General features: G+C 42.7%; 1 long non-coding RNA gene and 1 pseudogene across 1 annotated transcript in view; one reads left to right on the top strand and one right to left on the bottom strand.

Annotated features, from left to right (window-relative positions):
- LOC138405483 (uncharacterized) overlaps positions 1-21,051 on the top strand; it is a 146,449-nt gene that overhangs the window by 89,788 nt on the left and 35,610 nt on the right. The gene's annotated exons all lie outside the window — the stretch shown is intronic.
- On the bottom strand, positions 9,269-12,187 carry LOC138405474 (uncharacterized; annotated as a pseudogene).

Below are 21,051 nucleotides of genomic sequence, written 5' to 3' on the forward strand. Positions count from 1 at the left end.
ATCCCTTAGCTGTAGTTATCTAAAAAAAATCCTAATTTTTTAATCCATACATTTCTCTAAGGTCCTGAAAAGACATTATGTTTCCATTCTTTAGTATTGTACACATGGCAGTGATTCCCTTCCTCTCCCAGTTCCTGTATGTCAGGTCACTCAAGTTTGGCTTGAATCTTTCATCATATGCAATCCAGCTCAACAATCTCACTTTCTTTTCCAATCTATGCCTTTTATTGAAATCAGCCCAGATAGTCAGTGTGTGGGAGGTTATTGGATCTATTGAACCTTTTAGTAGTTTTTATCAATGTAATGTTGCCCAAAAGGGATTGCACTGGTTTGTTAGCCACCCTCATCTCAATCTCTTTCCATTTGGAGTTATAATGCTTGTCACACCACTTGACCAAGTTGTGCTGCCTCATAATAATCCTTTAAATTTGGGAGTGCCATACCCCCCCGATTCTTAGCCAGTTGTAGCGTGCCATATTTTATTCTTGGTTTTTTACCACTCCAAATGAACCGCGATATCATTTTGTCCCAGGTTTTAAATCTTTCTAACTGTATCTTGACAGTAAGGGATTGGAAGAAATACAACAGCCTCAGGAAAATGTTCATTTTAATAATGTCAATCTTTGAACTGAACTCCAGTGATATGGTCGACCATCTCTCAATATCCTCTTAATTTGTATATGAATCTGATCACAATGAAAACATGGCTGGAATTATCTTCTGAAGATGGTTTATCTGTTTTGTTAGGGTTTCCCCAAGATATTTTATGCTTTCTGAGTTCCATTTCCATTTATAAGCATTTGTAATTTCTTGGGAAGGGGTATGATTAAAAGCCAGACTCTGTGTTTTATTCACATTTGTTTTATATAATGAGTGGTCTCCGTATATACTTATATGCTTAAATGTGTTAGGTTTGTATCAGGTCTTTCTAAATATATTATTACATCGTCTGCAAACAGACTTATTACATGTTTTTGTTTTTTAATATGTATTCCCTTTATTTCCTCACACTGTCTTATAGCCTGCGCCAGAGGTTCAATGTATAAGTCAAAGAGGAGAGGGGACAGGCAACATCCTTGACATGTTCCCCTCTGTAGCTTTATGCTTTTTGTTAGACTACCATTAATTTTTATTCTAGCTATAGGATTCTGGTATATTGTATTGATGCATTTAATGGCTTCTTTGTTAAATCCAAAACGTTCTAATGTTAAATATACAAATATCCAATTTACGCCATCGAAAGCCTTTTCGCCATCAAGACTCAGCAATATAGCCTTAGTTTCCTTCATTTGTATCGAGTTTACTATTTGCAGGGTCCTTCTTATGTTAGCTAATGTTTGTCGTCCTGTAGTAAATCCAGTTTGTTCCTCGTCAATTAATTCTGTCATGAAATTCTGATCTCTCCTTGCTATAATGGATGTGTATATCTTGTAATCTAAATTGAGCATAGAAATGGGTCTGTAATTGTTACAATATTCTGCGTCTTTACCCTCCTTGGGGATTACAGATATGATTGCTTCATTACATGAGGGTGGCAATCTACCTTCCTTAAGGGCAGTGGCGGTTCTACATTGAGTTACTCCCCGGGCGAGGGGTGTTATATAAAGTAGAGTAATGTGTATAGTCTTTTTCCCTCGGATGCAGTTCACGCCATACATCAACCAGTCCATGTTCCTTCAACGACATGTTTACAAATTTAGATATATGTGTCTTATTTCTTTTTATACTTGTTGTGTCTACCCTATGATCCATTATCATATTAAAATCACCAGCACATATCACTATACCTTCAGATTTTAAGGCCATGACTGGGAATAATGATTTAAAGAATTGTTTAGTACTCTCTGGAGGGGCATATACATTAATTAACGTAACCATCTCTTCCTGTAGTTTCCCCTTCACTATAATATGTCGTCCTTCTGTATCCTTGATTTCTTTTAGACATTCAAATTTAGTTGAGTTTTGTATAAGAATTGCCACACCTCTTTTGTTGCTTTGTTTACAAGTACTGTAATAGGTGTTTCTAAAACCAAATTTCTTCAGCTTTTCATGCTCTTCCTGGGAAAGGTGCCTTAAGTTTTCTCATTTTCAAAATTGTCTTAGTCCTTTTAATTGGATTATTTAACCCACTAACATTTAACGACACTAACGATATGCTGCTCATTTATAGCTTTGGAAAATGGCATTATACTCCATGATATATATATTTATATATTTATATATATATATATATATATATATATATATATATATATATATGTGTATATTAAATCAATACAATTGTCAATGCTTCTGCAGATGTGTTTGACTGTATCCATTTAACTTAATTTACTATGTTCCACTTAATACTGGGCTAAAAGGATTGGTTTATGTAATATTTATGTCTTTGTTATGCACATTAGTCATCCAATCATTACTGATTTGATGATATAGAGCTCAATGAGAATGCAGACAATTATTTCTTCAATGCAAAATATATTTTAAAAATCTTGCCTCCATTTGTTTAGATATGATAATGAACAGCGGTGAGTGTGGCACATTATGTCATTCTTTGTCGTATATGGTCTTCAATAATTTAATAATAATTGATCTCAGGCTCCCTCTCCGGAATCGAACCCTGAATCCCCGTTACCTGTGGTCATTGTAGGCACAAAAAGTACCATTGAAAGTTGATAGGGCAGACATTCGAATGAGACTTCGCCACCACGAGGGCCAGCGATCAGTTCGAGGTCATCTAGTGTCACCAAAGCAGCCGGGGCACCACGGGTCTGATAAATGCACATGTTCCCGAAGGTCAGCGCCCGTTGGGGAAGCGGAGAGCGGGCGAGGAGTGGAGTTCGGTTGGGGGGGTGGAATTTTGCGGAAGTTATTTTGCAAAAGGGGTAAGAACTCGTACATCGCCACTATGGACGTAATGCCCCTCCCGGCGACTGAACATTATGGCGCTGTTTCAGCTTCATCTCTGTCTCTCTTCCTCAACTTTTCCTTCAACTTCCGTGACCCAAGAACAACAAACTACAGCAGATGTTGCTCTAAAACTACTTTACACATGTGAGGTGTTTTATTCAGCAAAGGTAAGAGACTGTTTGACTAAAGACCAGATAAATGACGGGCAGATGTATGTGTCACAGTGTCTCTTTATTTTTTATATTAAATTACATCCATCTCTGTGATTTTCTATTACTGTATTTGTACATGATTTTTGATGATATATAGGATATATTTCTTGGCTTAGACCAATAAACTCTAAAAAAAAAAAAAAGATTATATCTATCCATGTGAATGTGTACAAATAAAGTCTATTGTTGTCTTGTGCCCCCTCCACTGTCCCCAGCAAAGTGAAAGGACAGTCAAAAGTTTTATTTAACAATTTCTACACTGTGACCCATATGTGTTTTTCAGCATGTAAATGGAATACAAAGTAAATAGAGGAAGTAAACAGTAGTATACTGGTTGTAACTGAACCATTGATCTTTTCAGGAATCTACATGCTGAGATCTTCTCTGCCCCTCATATACCTGAACAACCACACAGCAAGATGTTTCATACGGCTAATCTTGAGTATTATTGGGCCCCAAACCGCTCCTCCTTCAAGATGACCCTCATCCTGCTCATCATGAACAACCTGCTGCCCATCACCAGGGGGACGCCTCTCATCAGTGAGTGTCCGACCCCTGTGATGCTGGAAAGAGAACATTTCTTGGTAGAAAGTAGTTCCACTGAAAAGTGTGTCAATTATTTGGTCAACGGGACAGTGTGACTTTAAAAGAAATTATTAATTTGTTAAATTTATTGTGAACAACAGGTTCCTCGGGTTTTATTGTATACATCATTTCCAACACAAGATCATAGCTAAGATACGTGATGTTATTGAAAAGTTGACTGAACTGTCGTATGTTGTGTCCTGCAGACGTTTTCTTCTGCCTCAGTCTCATCCTGATGGCGGCCAGTCTGTTGGAGACGGTGCACATCACTAACATCCAGTTCAGGGCCAGTCAGTACAGTGCCGTGCCTCACTGGCTCAGCATCCTCGTCCTACAGTATCTCGCTGTTCTTGTGTTCATCCCTCCAATGAAGAGGAGCAACACAGTCACAGTCTTCTTCAACCCAGCTACTAGAGGTATATTGATATTATCTATACAATTTATATATCTATATCTATATATTATTTATATAAAATATGCTGAACAATGAAAACATGAAAACTTTAATCAGACAGTTGGAAGAAGTGGTTCTAACCAAGCAACATTTAGTGGAAGCAGAGCAAAACTGCTGTCCTCTTTCAGATGATATTTCTTCTATTTGTCTTTTACAAAGTACCCTGAGCAAATAGATAATAATGTATGAGATGGAGAACTGTGGTGATTCTGTTGGTGTTTTGTTGTGGTGTCTCTCCCCCTCCCCTTTTCTGTTTTCTTGGTGCAGGTTGTGTGTGTGGCAGGGGGGCGTGGCTGGTTCCTGGCTGCAGCGACGAGGCGCACCTGATCTCAATCACCTCATCATCCCCACAATAAAAGCCTGGTCCTGACTCCACTCCTCTGCCAGATTATTCCGTCCCGTCCGGTATTTTCATGTGCTGTCGATGTCCTCGACTCCCGTGTTCGTTTCCTGGATATTCGCTAACCCTCGTATCTCCCTCCTTCTACCCAGTCTTTCCGTGCGCCTCGCTGCTCCTCCATTCATCCTCGTCTCACCCTGGATCATCGAGCCAGCCTGCACCCTGCCACCCCAGCCTGCTCCTGTTCTGTTTGTATCAATAAACTCTGTTAAATCGTATACCACCAGTCCGCGTCTGCTTTGGGGTCCAACCCGATAACTAAGCCTAACAGAATAATCTGGCCAAAAAAATGGACCCCGCGGATGCGGAAAAATTCAGACAGGCTCTCTCGTCCCAAGGAACTCGTGTTGGGCAGCACGAGAGAGCCCTGAACGAGGTAATGGAGGCTCTACAGAACCTTACCTCCAACGTGGCACTGATCGGTGGCCGCATGGAACAGCTCACTACTCACCTCTCCACGCTGACGACTCCGGCGCTCGCCCCCGCTCCCGCTCCAGTTCCAGCATCTCCACCAGCAGCTTCTCCGGTAGCTCTTCCCACACAGCCCCGGGAACCATTCATCCCCACACCCGCCAGGTTTGCAGGGCAGTTAGGCTCAGGTAGACAATTCCTCCATCAGTGCAGCCTCGTATTCGATCAGCAGCCGTTAACATACTCCACAGACAAGTCGCGGATTGCCTTCGTCATGAGTTTATTGTCGGAGAGAGCCGCGGCTTGGGCTGTTGCAATTTCCCGCAGTAATTCGCCGATTTCTTTTTCTTTTTCCTCTTTCACCGAGGAATTCCTAAAAGTTTTTGACCACCCTCTGCGTAGTAAGGAGGCCAGTAGCCGGCTCCTTTCTCTTCGTCAGGGAGAGAAATCCGTGGCGAACCACTCGATCAACTTCCGCATTCTAGCGATTGATAGCGGCTGGGATGAGCGAGCGCTTCAAGGGGTTTTTCTCCGGGGATTAAGGGACGAGCTGAGGGATGAGTTGGCCGCTCGTGACGAGACAACCTCTCTAGATGATTTGATCTCATTAGCTACACGTTTAGATAATCGTCTCCGCGAGCGGCGCAGGGAGAGATCCGGTAGGGTGAGCCATACCCCTCCCGTGATGCGGACAATGAGCCCTCACCATCGGGGGCTTGCGCCCTCTCCGCTGCCGCCGTCCTCCTCCGACAGGATTCCTCCTGGATCTACACCTGCTCTCCTCGACATCGAGGAACCAATGCACCTGGGGAGGATGAGACTCACACCTACAGAGCGTCAACGTCGCCATCTCCGTGGACTCTGCCTTTACTGTGGCCTGGACGGTCATCGGATTACGCACTGCCCATCTCGGCCAAAAGGGGGGGCTCACCAGCCACAAGAGGAGCACTGGTGAGCCATTCTGCTGTTGGTTCGTCTCCTCCTCGCCTGACTCTGAAAGGTACTGTTTCTTGGGATCAGACCTCCCTTCCGCTGTCTATCCTAGTTGATTCTGGGGCAGATGACAATTTCATTGACTCTGAACTGTTTACCCAGTCAAAGATTCCCTCTCAGCTCCTGCCGCAGCCTAAGAGGGTGTTCGCCCTGGATGGTAGACTCCTAGCCAAGGTTACTCATCGCACTATTCCCATTTCTCTTCAGCTCTCCGGTAATCATCATGAAGCAATATCTTTTTATGTTATCCCATCTCCGGTTTCCCCAGTAGTGTTAGGGCTCCCTTGGTTAAAACTTCACAATCCTCACATTGACTGGCCCTCTTCCTCCATCACTAATTGGAGTTTATTTTGTCATTCTCACTGTCTACACTTCGCCGTTCCTTCCACTTTGACTACCGCACCTTCTCCACCCACGCCGGTGGATCTCAGTTTGATTCCGGCAGAGTATCATCACCTCCAGGAAGTGTTTAATAAGGAGTTAGCAGTAGCTCTTCCTCCCCATAGACCTTATGACTGCGGTATTGATTTGTTACCTGGCGCCCCCTTTCCATCCAGTAAGTTATATAATTTATCTAGACCGGAGAGAGAGGCCATGGAGACCTATATCACAGACTCATTGGCTACGGGACTTATTCGTCCTTCTTCTTCACCATTGGGGGCAGGGGTTTTTTTTGTGGAGAAGAAGGATAAATCACTTCGCCCGTGCATTGATTTTAGGGGCCTCAATGATATCACTGTCAAGAACAAGTATCCCCTCCCACTCATTGACTCAGCCTTCGGTCCCCTGCACAAGGCTACTATATTCTCCAAGTTGGACCTTCGCAACACTTATCACTTAGTGAGAATTAGAGAGGGGGACGAGTGGAAGACGGGGTTTAACACTCCCCTGGGACACTTTGAGTATATGGTCATGCCTTTCGGCCTCACTAATGCCCCTGCCGTTTTTCAGACTCTCATTAACGATGTTTTAAGAGATATGCTTAACAGTTTTGTGTTTGTGTATCTTGATGACATTTTGATTTTCTCTCGTACTACCCAGGAGCATATTCAACATGTGAACATTGTGCTGAAAAGACTCCTGGAGAACAGACTATATGTCAAAGCGGAGAAATGTATTTTTCATGTATCCTCGGTGAGCTTTTTGGGTTTTATTGTGGAGAAGGGGCAAATCAAGACCGACCCTGCCAAGGTTAAGGCAGTGGCCGAATGGCCCACTCCTACATCAAGAAAGCAACTACAGAGATTTCTCGGGTTTGCCAATTTTTACCGTAGGTTTATCCGAGACTACAGCAGAGTTGCTACACCCCTCACCAAGCTCACATCGGTTAAGGTTCCTTTTGTGTGGTCACAGGCAGCCGAGGTGGCGTTCTCCAGACTCAAAACATTATTTTCCTCTGCTCCTGTATTAACTCACCCGGATCCTGCTCTGCAGTTTATTGTTGAGGTGGATGCTTCCGACTCCGGGGTGGGGGCCGTGCTCTCTCAGCGCACCACCACGGACCTGAAGCAGCACCCTTGTGCCTTTTTCTCCCGCCAGCTCTCCCCGGTGGAAAAAAACTATGATGTGGGGAACCGGGAGCTGTTGGCGGTCGTCCTGGCCCTGCAGGAATGGAGGCACTGGCTTGAGGGTTCTACTCACCCATTTATTGTTTGGTCCGACCATAAGAACCTGACTTACCTGCGCACTGCCCGCAGGCTCAACTCGCGCCAGGCTCGGTGGGCGTTGTTCCTCGGGCGGTTCGACTTCACCCTTACCTACCGTCCGGGGTCGAGGAACATAAAGCCCGATGCACTGTCACGTCAGTTTGCCCCTCCGGTGGAGGACACGTCTGGGAGCACCATACTGCCATCTTCCTGTGTGGTGGGAGCAGCAGGATGGGAGATTGAAGGTGTGGTCCAGGGGGCCCAGAGGGATCAGCCTGTCCCAGAAGGATGTCCACCAAACAGGTTGTTTGTTCCCCCGTCTGTCAGATCTCCAGTCCTTCAGTGGGGACATTCGTCCCGGATCTCCTGTCATCCTGGATGTCGCCGTACCCTGAACCTGCTGCAGCAACGCTTCTGGTGGCCCTCCATGGCGGCGGATACCAAGGCGTTTGTCGCCGCCTGTTCTGTCTGCGCCCGGAGCAAGGCATCTCATCAGGCTCCTGCGGGATTGCTGCGCCCCCTGCCCATCCCTCACCGCCCTTGGTCGCATATAGCGGTGGACTTTATCACGGGTCTACCCCCCTCGGAAGGGAACACTGTTATCCTGACCGTAGTGGACCGATTTTCTAAATCAGCTCACTTCATTCCACTCTCGAAGTTACCATCCGCCCTCGAGACCGCCAACCTACTAGTCGATCACGTGTTCCGGATACATGGCATCCTCGTGGACATCGTGTCGGACAGGGGGCCGCAGTTCTCAGCCAGGACCTGGAAGGCGTTTTGCCAGGCGTTGGGGGCGTCGGCTAGCCTATCGTCGGGATACCATCCACAGACCAACGGCCAGACAGAACGGGCCAATCAGGATCTGGGGGCGGCCCTGCGCTGCGTGACAGCACGACACCCGGCTTCCTGGGCCATCCACCTTCCCTGGGTCGAATATGCCCACAACTCCCTGGTCTGCTCTGCCACAGGGATGTCTCCTTTCATGGCCGCCAATGGCTTCCAGCCTCCACTCTTCCCAGCCCAGGAGACTGACGTGGCGGTTCCATCCGTCCAGGCGCACCTCCGACGTGCTCGTCAGGTCTGGCGCGAGGCTCGGGCAGCACTCATCCGCACCACCGCCCGCAACCAGCAATTGGCCGATCGACATCGCACCCCTGCTCCTGTGTACCTGCCAGGTCAAAAGGTCTGGTTGTCATCACGGGATCTACCCCTCCAGACGGAGTCCCGGAAGTTGACCCCCAGGTACATTGGACCGTATGAGGTCGATCGGGTTATTAACCCATGTGTGGTGAGACTCAAGCTTCCCCCTTCATTAAGGATCCACCCTGCTTTCCACGTCTCTCTCCTCAAGCCAGTGTCCTCTACAATCCCTCTTTTCTAGATCCTGTGCTGAAAACATCGACCAGTCTTAACCTGTGTTTCGCTGGTTGAACTGGTGGTGATAGAAGGTGTTTCACCAGATGAAGATAACTGGAAAGATCCATTTATTACCTCTGTTTGTTTATTGGTTTATTTGTTTGCCAGATTACTAAAAAAATAAATTAACCTTTTTCTACCAAACTTGATGAATGGAAGGGGAGGAACCCATTTAATGTGGATGCAGGTGTGGATTCAGTTCTTTTTATTTTTTTCACTTTCACAGGAAATTCTCGACATTTTATGTAAAAAATATGTTCCTCTCCATCTGGGAATCGACCCTGGTCTCCCACGCAGCAGCCGTGGATTGTTTAGTTAAACGGCCCTGAACACTTTCCCAACACTCCTGGACACTGAACATGTTGGCGCTGTTTTTAGCTTCATCTCCAGTTCTCTTCTGGACTGACTGAAGAAGAAGCATCAGGAGCATTGATCTCAACAACAACTTTGTGTGTCTGTTTTCACCAACAAAGGTAAGCAATTCTGCCGTCCTGACATTGTTCAGGAATTTGTTCCACCACTGAGGTGCCAAAACAGAGAAGAGTCGCAACTTCGCTGAGCGGGCTTTGTTTGCTCTCAGCGATGGGGGTACCAGTCGGCCAGCTGATGAGCGAAGTGCTCTCGCTGGGGCATGTGGTCTGACCAGTGTTTGGATGTAGACGGGTGCAGTTCCATTGACCGCCTTGAAGGCCAGCACCATCATCTTGAATCGGATGCGGGCCCCAACAGGAAGCCAGTGGAGGTCACGGAGGAGGGGGTCACATGGGAGAATTTGGGAAGATTATAAACGAGGCACGCTGCAGCGTTCTGGATACGCTGCAACGGTTTAGCCGCAGAGGCTGGGAGTCCAGCCAAGAGGGAGTTGCAATAGTCCAGGTGGGAGATGACCAGCACTTGGACCAGGAGTTGTGTTGTGTCTTTTGTGAGGAAAGACCGGATCCTGCAGGATCAGGCCACATCAGTGATGTTGGGGGCGCAGGACAGTCCATCGTTGAGGATTACGCCCAGGTTCCTTGCCGTGGACGAAAGTGATACTGTGACATCCTCGACAGTGACTGACAGGTCCATATGAGGGCAGTCTTTCCCCAGGATGAAGAGCAGTTCAGTTTTACTAAGGTTGAGTTTGAGGTGATGCGCAGCTGTCCAAGCGGAGATGTCTGCCAGACATTCCCAGATGCACGTCACAACATGAGTGCTGGAGGAGGATGTGGGAAAAGAGAGGAACAGTTAGCATAACAGTGGTAAGAGAATCCATGCGATGTGATTGCAGAGCCTAGTGATCTAGTGTATAGTGAAAACAGAAGTGGTCCTAATACTGAGCTTTGAGGGACACCAGTTTCCAGAAGGCAGGGATTGGACAAGGTGCCGTTTCATGTGACCTGAAAGGTGCGATTTGTCAGGTATGATGTGAACCAGGTCAGAGCAGAGTCAGCAATGCCAAGTTCAGCCAGAGTGGAGAGGAGGATTTGGTGGTTGACTTTGTCAAACGCAGAGGATAAGCCGAGGAGAATGAGGACTGACGAGATGGACGAGGCTCTGGCGGCACAGAACGACTCAGTCGCCATGAGGAGGGCTGTCTCAGTGGAGTGACCAGTCCTAAAGCCTGACTGATTAGGGTCAAGGAGGTAATTTTCTGAAAGATAGGAGGACAGTTGGTTGTAGACTGCACGTTCCAGTGTGTTAGAGAGGAATGAAAGAAGAGATACAGGTCTGTAGTTACGGATGTCAGCTGTGTCGTGAGAGATGTCTTGGAGAAGGGAGGAGGGAATCGGGTCAAGGGATAAGGGGGTGGCACGGTTAGACGTCACTAGCGTGAGAACATCTTCAGAGGAGAGAGGGCTGAAGCAGGTAAGGCCATCAGAGGTGAGGTTTGGGGGAGGTGCTTTCTGGATGGGCATAGGCGTAAATGAGGAGCTGATATCTTTTACTTTCTTGGTAAAGTAAGTTGGAAAGTCATCAGCAGTGAGGAAGGAAGGAGGGGGAGGAGTAGGAGGGGTGAGAAGAGAAGAGAAGAGAATAAGGAAAATAGTATCCCTGGGTTGGAGGCAGAGGAATTGATCGTTGACAGGTAGAAGGCAGATTTAGCTGCTGATACTGTTGAGGTGAAGTCAGAGAGGAGGTGGTGGTAATGGGCAAGGTCATCAGGATGATGTGATTTTCTCCATTTTCTCTCTGCTGCTCGTAGCACCGATCTATTGGTTCGCAGAGATTCAGACAGCCAGGGAGGGGGGAGATGATCCAGCCGGTAGGGAGGTGAGAGGACAGAGAGCATCTAAAGAGGACACCTCTTTAGATGCTCTCTGTCCTCGAGAGGGAGGATAGCAGAGTGGAGGAGGCTTCCTCAGTAGATATTAGTGAAAATTGGTCTGTAGATGGTAGTGAGGAAAGAACAGTAGAGGCGAGAGCAGAGGGAGAGGGATTTCAGATTGCGGCGGGTGAGGGATTTCAGATTGCGGCGGGTGTTGACCGTGTGAGGTCTGGGGGCGAGGGAGGTGGTGAATTTTAAGGGGAGAGAGAAAGTGACAGTGTGGTGGTCAGACACAGTGAGTGGGGTAACAGAGAGTGCCGAGGTACTACAGGACCTTGTGAAGACAAGACCGAGTTGATACCCGGCCCGGTGGGTCAATGAATTCAGAGGAGTGCAGCTTCTCTGGGGGGATGTTGAAATCACCCAGGACAACGAGCGGTGTGCCATCGTCAGGGGAGCATCTCAGGAGGGCATCCATCTCATCAAAGAAGTCACAGAGAGGACAAGGAGGGCGATAGATCACCACAATGTTCAGTTTGAAAGTGGGAAGTGTGACAGAGACAGCGTGGCAGAGACAGCAGATCTGGGAAGTTGGTCCAGGGGAAGGACCTTGTAGGACCACATGGGGGAGAAAAGGAAACCAGTTCCTCCTCCTCGATCTGTTTGTCTCAGGGGGTGTGAAAAGGAGTAGGCAGATGAGAGGGCAGCTGAAGTGGCAGTGTTTTCTGGAGTGATCCAGGTCTCAGTAAGGGCCAGGAAGTGGAGAGTCTGCAGGGAGGCATAGTAACATAATTGACAGATATGTATGTCACGTTGTCTTAGGGAAAGTCTTTGCATTTTATATAGAATAACATCGATATCTGTGTTTTTCTGTTCCTGCTGCATATACAGTATAAAGTAGCGTGAGTTTAACTTAGCAACACCACGAAAAAACTTTACGGTAAGGTTATACAGTTAATGTTATTTCCATGGGACATGAATGAAAGAAGGAAGGAATGTAATAAACAAATGAATTAAATAATTAATAACAACTTAATAACAACACGGGGACACTTGTAAACGCCAGGAATGTGTCAAGAAAAATTATTCTCCCCGTCGGGGAATCGAATCCCGGTCTGCGGCGAGCGGGCCGCGTATAGTAAGCCTTAACTCTCTTAACTTTCCCCATTCATTCTCTATGGTAGTACTTAACACTACGGATGTAATATATTTTTGGCCACTGAGTGTAATTTGGGGGCGCTGTTGCCCCGTACCGGAAATCGGAACCGGAAATCCTGCTCCTTAACTTTTCTCATTCATTCTCTATGGTAGTCTCTTAACGCTACGGATGTAATATATTTTTGGCCACCGAGGTGTAATTTGGGGGCGCTGTTTCCCCGTTTCGACAGCGGAACCGGAAATCCCTGCTCCTTAACTTTTCTATTTCATTCTCTATGGTAGTCTCTTAACGCTACGAATGTAATATATTTTTGGCCACTTGTGTACCAAGTGTATTTTATTGGCGCTGTTTCCCCGTTTCCCCCCGGGGGGGCTAGAGAAGTTACAGCTATGTGGCTCGCACCGGCTACTGGGGACTGGCTAACTACATCGCTACACGATCTACTCTCCATGGTGCAGAGCCGCGACTCTAAAAGGCTCATCCTCGCCTCCATCCTGGCAAATAAGCTACATGTAACACATGTATCGTTATCGCTAAAGGAGGCAGAGGAGTGACTGTACATCAAGCACACTGAGCAGGAGAGAGCAGGGGAGTGAGAGGGAGAAGCCATTGTTAACTGCTAATGCTAAATTGCTTTAGCTAACACGGGTAGTGTGTAGCTCACAGTGATTTTATGAACGAGTCGCTGAGACAAGTCAAGATAGCACAACTATGAAAGTAACTTAGAATTAGCTTAAATGATTAAGATGTGAAAGGGAAAAGTGAGAGACGAAGAGGAGAAGAGACCGGTACAACACACAGTAGCTAACACCGGAAGTGAAACAATACGCAATACGCTCACCGCAATACGTCAGCACGTCTGAATCTGAAGGGCAACAAGTATTTCATTCTATGTTTGTATTTCATTCTATGGTTGTATTTCATTATATTGTTGTATTTCATTCTATTGTATTATGTATTGTATTTTAATGCAACAAAATCAATGTATTCAAGGCATTGTCCTTTGTAGCAAAATAAAACATGGATTTAAAACATCACACCAAACAGCAGCAACAGCATCAGCAACAACAACAACAACAACAATAAACTAAGAGAACAATAAATTATCATGATAATGAATGCGACGGTCAGGAGTGAAAAAAATGTGGAGGCCCAAATCGTTCCTCCAGAATAGTGTTAGGAGCACGTTTCAGGTCATTTGTAGTTGTGGTGGTGGTGGATTTATTTTGGAGAGCATCCCATTTCTATTTCTACTGTAATTCTGTTCATATTTCCATATTTCTTTTCTTATTCCACTGATAATTCTGTTTCTATTTATACCGTTCATTCTGTTCATCCCGCCATATCTGCAATATTTATACTCTTGATATCATCTAGATTTGCCACTGCCTGTTTCTATCTTTGAATGACTGGTGGACGAAAAAAACCATTGCACCCACCTGATCAAGTCACAATCCCCATGATTCCCACACTCACATAGCATTAAAAAGCAATGATTTTGAGTGCAAATCCAATGGAAATGCAGTCAGTGGAAGCCAAAGACTATTGTTAGCCGAAGTCAAGTGTTTTAGTGTTTCATCTTGGACAGGGCCGAGTGGCTGAATGTTTTTTTTTCCAATGAAGCAGCAGCAGAAGCACAACACATATTTCTAATATATTATTATAAATATTATCATTATATAGGATTATTGTTACATACTGTTGTTAACAATCACAATAGTATCATGTCATCAGTATACTCACCATAAGTAGTAGTAGTAATAGAACAAGTATTTCATTTTATTGTTGTATTTCATTCTATTGTGTTTTGTTATGTATTTTGGGGGGAAGTCTTGCTCACACGTGTTCCTATTTATCGTGGTTAAAACAAAACATCTGAGAATCTCAGTGTATTTACCATTTTTGGTTAATTAGTGGATAAAATATATTTGTAAAGTTTAATTCTTATTGTTTGAGAGTGGGATGTGTATTTTAAGGAGAAAAATTATTTTAAAGTTGTAAAAATTTCATAAGTAATTGAAATTTCTGAGTATGTTTTAAAATATTTTTTTTAATTTTAGGGAAATCCTTATTGGGATAGTAATTTGTTTATGATTCCAACTTTTTTTTAGGATTGGTGGTTGATATAAGGGAAATGAATGGAGAAAAATTAATTATTGAATCAACTCCCATGATCCTTTGGGAGTAGTGGAGCCAATCAGAGGAAAACGTTATTTTTATCAAGTTTAAAACTTGTTGTTGTATGTAAAATATTGTTTATAATCTAGTTTGATTTGTAAAATAGAATTAGGAATAACATTTAAAATATCTCCTTATTAATTAATTAATAATTTGTATATTTAAAAAAAAAAAATTCATGAAAGTGATTTGGTTTAGAATCCTCCTTTTCATATTTTTTTATAGCATTCATATAATAAGGGTAGCAGAGTCAAGGAGAGAAGCCTGTCCAGGCTAAGCCCTCCCCCGCCTGTTCGGGCTGTGAACTCTGCCTCCCCTTCTCCCTAACTTTCATGAGGGAAGGGAGGTGAGGAAAGTGATTTTGTTTAAAAAAATGTCTAACTTTTTTAGGAATTGTTTCAATTGATTTAAATTAAATTGGATAAATAATATTAATAGTAATAGTAATAGTAATAATAAAAATAATAATAATGATAATGATAATAATAATAAAAAATAATAATGTATGCGTACATGTATACACACATACAACTATATATGTACATATATACACACACACACACACATATATAAAATAATATGTTTATTTATTCCATCTTGTTTCATAACTATTTTTGTTTTATTTGTTTAAAGGGGAGAATCTGCTCCAGGTTTGTTCTGGCCACAGTCATGAACAGAACCTGTTGGTTCCATTCTTTGGCTTACGGCCTTGAGCATTAGTCCTGTGTTGTCATCATTTTCATCCCCTTTTTTAAAAATTTAAAAATTTAAATTTAAAATGTCAATCATTAGGGTTAGGGAAAAGGGGGATTTAGTTAGGGTTAGGAAAAAGGGAAGTGGTTAGGATTAGAGAAGGGGAAGTGGTTAGGGTTAGGATCTAGGGCTAGGTTAATGGTTAGGTTTAGGCATGGGGCCACTGGTTAGGGTTAGGGGTTAGGGTTAGGGTTAGGGGTTAGGGGTTAGGGGTTAGGGTTAGGGTGTTAGGGTTAGGTAAGGGGATAATAGCTGAGCGTGTCCGTGTCCGGCTCTGCGGACACACTATTTCCCGGGGTGCCAGAGACTCGGGACTTTGGCTACCCCCCATTTTCAGGGGTGCTCTTTTCATTGGTGGCAGTGGCCGCCAGCTACGACCTACGGTTGCGGAGATATGGGCAAAAAACGACTCCCTGTGATAAGCGAATGGGACGGTCGGGAGTGAAACAGTGTGGAGGCCCAAATCGCTCCTCCAGAATAGTGTAAGGAGCACGTTTCAGGTCATAAGGGTTAGGGGGTCAGGGTATAGGGGCGAGAGGGGGTAAGAACATGGCACAAACACTGAGATAAGCCATCCATCATGTGACCTTTGACCTTTGCGGAGGTCGCACGGGTCCGAAACTTGGCACAGCGGTCAGACCCCGTCCCCTGACAAGCATACGGAGATTTCAGATCCCCGGCCCAAAGCCTCGATGAGTTATTTGAGATAAGGCCTTAAAGGGCCTGAGAGGCTTTATAGAACAAAAAGAGGGGTGTGTCTGACCTTTGCGAAGGTAGCACGGGTCCGAAACTCGGCACAGCAGTCAGACCCCGTCCCCTGACAAGCATACTCATTTTTCACATCCCCTGCCCAAAGCCTCCATGAGTTATCAGAGATAAGGGCCTTAAAGGGCCTGAGAGGCTTTATAGAACAAAAAGAGGGGTGTGTCTGACCTTTGCGGAGGTCGCACGGGTCCGAAACTTGGCACAGCGGTCAGACCCCATCCCCTGACAAGCAAACGGAGATTTCAGATCCCCGGCCCAAAGCCTCGATGAGTTATCAGAGATAAGGCCTTAAAGGACCTGAGAGGCTTTATAGAACAAAAAGAGGGGTGTGTCTGACCTTTGCGGAGGTCGAACGGGTCTGAAACTCGGCACAGCGGTCAGACCCCGTCCCCTGACAAGCATACTTATTTTTCAGATCCCCTGCCCGAAGCCTCCATGAGTTATCAGAGATAAGGCCTTTAAGGGCTTGAGAGGCTTGATTTAAAAAAAAAAAGCTCGGGTGTGGGTCTCTGAGCGGCCACCGGAGGGCGGTCACGGCCCTCCCTGAGACGGAGCATCACATGTGCTGCAGACTGTAGCAGCTTTGCACAGAGAGATCCAAAGTGAACCGCTTTTGATCGGAAGCTCGTAGAAAGATGAAACCCACGTTCCCAGCAGCACAACAGACACATATTACTACTATATTATTATAAATGTGATCATTATATAGTGTTATTATTATTACATACACACAGACAGATTCAAAGTGTGTTACTATTATTACATTATTACATACTGTTGTTAACAATCACACGACCATCATGTCATCAGTACGGTTGCCATTAGTAGTAGTAGTAGTAGTAGTACAAGTATTTCATTCTATGGTTGTATTTCATTCTATGGTTGTATTTCATTCTATGGTTGTATTTTATTCTATGGTTGTATTTCATTCTATTGTATTATGTATTGTATTTGAATGCAATAAAATCAATGTATTCAAGGCATTGTCCTTTGTAGCAAAATAAAACATGGATTTAAAACATCACACCAAACAGCAGCAACAGCAGCAACAACAATAACAACAAACTAAGTGAACAATAAATGATCATGATAATGAATGCGACGGTCAGGAGTGAAAAAGTGTAGAGGTCCAAATCGTTCCTCCAGAATAGTGTTAGGAGCACGTTTCAGGTCATTTGTAGTCGTGGTGGTGGTGGTTTGTAGTGGTGGATTTTTTTTGGAGAGCATCCCATTTCTATTTCTACTCTAATTCTGTTCATATTTCCATATTTCTATTTATATTCCACTGATAATTCTGTTTCTATTTATACCGTTCATTCTGTTCATCCAGCCATATCTGCAATATTTATACTGTTGATATCATCTAGATTTGCCACTGCCTGTTTCTATCTTTGAATGACTTGTATTTTTGACATTTGATATTTCATGTTGAATGTTGTTTGCACCGGGGATAAGAGGGAAACACTATTTTAATTCTCTGTATGTCTTGCACACATGGCATTATTGATAAGTGACAAGTTGACTTGACTTGAAGACTGATAAAGTTGATTCAAGATGTTGAAGCTTGAAAAAACTGTTGTGATCAGTGGTCAATGACCTCCATCTGGTGGACGAAAAAAACCATTGCACCCACCTGATCGAGTCACAATCCCCATGATTCCCACACTCACAAAGCATTAAAAAGCAATGATTTTGAGTGCAAATCCAATTGAAATGCAGTCAGTGGAAGCCAAAGACTATTATTAGCTTAAGTCAAGTGTTTTAGTGTTTCTTCTTGGACAGGGCCGAGTGGTTGAATTTTTTTTTTTCCAATGAAGCAGCAGCACAACACATATTTCTAATATACTATTATAAATATTATCATTATATAGTATTATTGTTACATACTGTTGTTAACAATCACAATAGCATCATGTCATCAGTATACTCACCATAAGTAGTAGTAGTAGTAGTAGAACAATTATTTCATTTTATTGTTGTATTTCATTCTGTTGTGTTTTGTAATGTATTTTGGGGGGAAGTCTTGCTCACATGTGTTCCTATTTATCGTGGTTAAAACAAAACGTCTGAGAATCTCAGTTTATTTACCATTTTTTGGTTAATTAGTGGATAAAATGTATTTGTAAAGCTTAATTCTCATTGTTTGAGAGTGGGATGTGTAATTTAAGGAGAAAAAATTATTTTAAAGTTGTAAAAAATTCATAAGTAATTGAAATTTCTGAGTATGTTTTCAAATATTTTTTTTTAATTTTAGGGAAATCCTTATTGGGATAGTAATTTGTTTATGATTCCAACTTTTTTTTAGGATTGGTGGTTGATATAAGGGAAATGAATGGAGAAAAATTAATTATTGAATTAACTCCCATGATCCTTTGGGAGTAGTGGAGCCAATCAGAGGAAAACATTATTTTTATCAAGTTTAAAACTTGTTGTTGTATGTAAAATATTGTTTATAATCTAGTTTGAGTTGTAAAATAGAATTAGGATTAAAATTTAAAATATCTCCTTATTAATTAATTCGTATATTTTAAAAAAAAAATCATGAAAGTGATTTGGTTTAGAATCCTCCTTTTCATATTTTTTTATAGCATTCATATAATAAGGGTAGCAGAGTCAGGGAGAGAAGCCTGTCCAGGCTAAGCCCTCCCCCGCCTGTTCGGGATGTGAACTCTGCCTCTCCCTACTCCCTCACTTTCATGAGGGAAGAGAGGTGAGGAAAGTGATTTTGTTTAAAAAAATGTCTAACTTTTTTAGGAATTGTTTCAATTGATTTAAATTAAATTGGATAAATAATATTAATAGTAATAGTAATAGTAATAGTAATAATAATGATAATGATAATGATAATATAATGATAATGATAATGATAATGATAATGATAATGATAATAATAATAAAAAATAATAATGTATGGGTACATGTTTACACACATAGAACTATATATGTACATATATGCACACACACCCACATATATAAAATAATGTTTATTTATTCCATCTTGTTTCATAACTATTTTTGTTTTATTTGTTTAAAGGGGAGAATCTGCTCCAGGTTTGTTCTGGCCACAGTCATGAACAGAACCTGTTGGTTCCATTATTTGGCTTATGGCCTTGAACATTAGTCCTGTGTTTGTCATCATTTTCATCCCTTATTCAAAAATTTTTAAAATTAAATTTTTTTTTCATAGAAATTATTTTTTTTTATTTGTATATTTTTTTATATTTATATATTTTTAAAAATTATTATTATTATTATTTTTAGTGAAAAGGCAATTAGTTTTTAAACATGGAACTTATACAGGAGATTACAACCAAGGTTTAAAAGTAAGGCAAAAACAAGGCGAATGAGGTGAATAAGGTGAGGATTGTGCAAAACTGAGCAGTGCAAATTGAACATTCACAGTGAAAAATTCATTAAAACTATCCCTACACTCACAAACCATTAAAAAACAATTTTTGGAGAGCATCACATTTAATCAACTTTAAGGTTTATGATGGTGGCTTAAGAGACTTGAGTTTTATAGCCTAGAGAAACCACAACTTATGGTATCTTTTTGTATCTCTGATTGGGATCAAACAACTGGGATCTCACAGCGGGGTCATCCACAGAACATGTAAACATAAGGACAGGATGTCTCCTCCACTGAGTGACAGGAGGTTAATATATACCTTTGCATGCTTAGTGGGAGGGGGCTGTGAGTTATAAGAACACAGATTCTCCTATGTTCTTTGCTCATTTGTGCATGTCAATCAGGTGATGTGTACTAATGAGTCCATCTGCAGATGCTGAATTAAATTTACAGAAAGAAGTGTTTGACTTTGTGCTTGTTTCACAGAAATTGCCACCACAGCACCGAGTCCAAACACGGTTGTGGTAATTCATCTTAAACAAAAGTACCTTGCCTGCCACGCCCACTGGGGGCTCTGCATATGTTCCCTGTTTTATCTTAGCACGCTGCTCGGCTAACCAGGGAACATCCAAAGAATGGAGCCTTCAGTGCCAATCATAACTGTGTCCCCATTTGCAACAAATGGGTAAATCATAACAAAGGGTTCCTGACTGAACTCGGAATTAAATGTTTAATATCTGAAACTATAATTGTTCAACTGAATTGTAGATATCTAATGTTATTTTAATGCTACCATTACCTGTCTTGACATGTACTGTAGATGCTTGAGAGAGTGTCTGAGCCAGGGACAGTAGACATCACTGAGGTTCCATCAATAATGTGAGTATTGAAACACATGATATTTTACAATATACTGCGATGTAGATTCTCAGTTTCAGAAATTTGTGGGGAAAAATTGTTTGCAGATGCTATGAATGTCGTGTTAATTTCTGACACTCAGTTCACATTTATAGAGTTGGCTTGTTTTGTCAAGAAATCATCCATGTAAAATAAAAGAACATGGAACAAATTATTTATCATGTATTGCTATATTTCTTTCTTTACCATTTTCACTTTCAGTGTGGCATTATGTTTTCAGGTCCATCCATCTGTCTGTCCCATTCATGTGAAAGCCATATCTCATGAACAACTACGTCATGTTAGTCAAAGGTCGAAAGGTCAAGCTCACTTGACTTTGCATTGTTTTGAATACAAAGGAAATATCATTACATGTGGCACAAACATTCACTTGGCCTCAATGATGACTTGAATAGAATTCAGTTGTCAAAGATCAAATGGCAAGGTCACTAGGACCTAACAAAGCACACTTCTTGCCTTGTAAATGCGATATATCCGAAATGCCTTCAGGGAATTCTTTCACATTTGGCACAAACATTCATATGAATTTGGATTTCATTTTGGTAGCCAAATGTCACAGTGTTCTCACAAAGTATGTTACTATTTTTCCTGAAATTGATATCTAAAGATGGGAATTTCGTCAAACTTGGTAAAAAAATTAACTTCAACTTGGAT

Source organism: Paralichthys olivaceus, chromosome 18 (genome assembly GCF_024713975.1).
Source record: "Paralichthys olivaceus isolate ysfri-2021 chromosome 18, ASM2471397v2, whole genome shotgun sequence".
In the NCBI taxonomy this organism is placed as follows: domain Eukaryota; kingdom Metazoa; phylum Chordata; class Actinopteri; order Pleuronectiformes; family Paralichthyidae; genus Paralichthys; species Paralichthys olivaceus.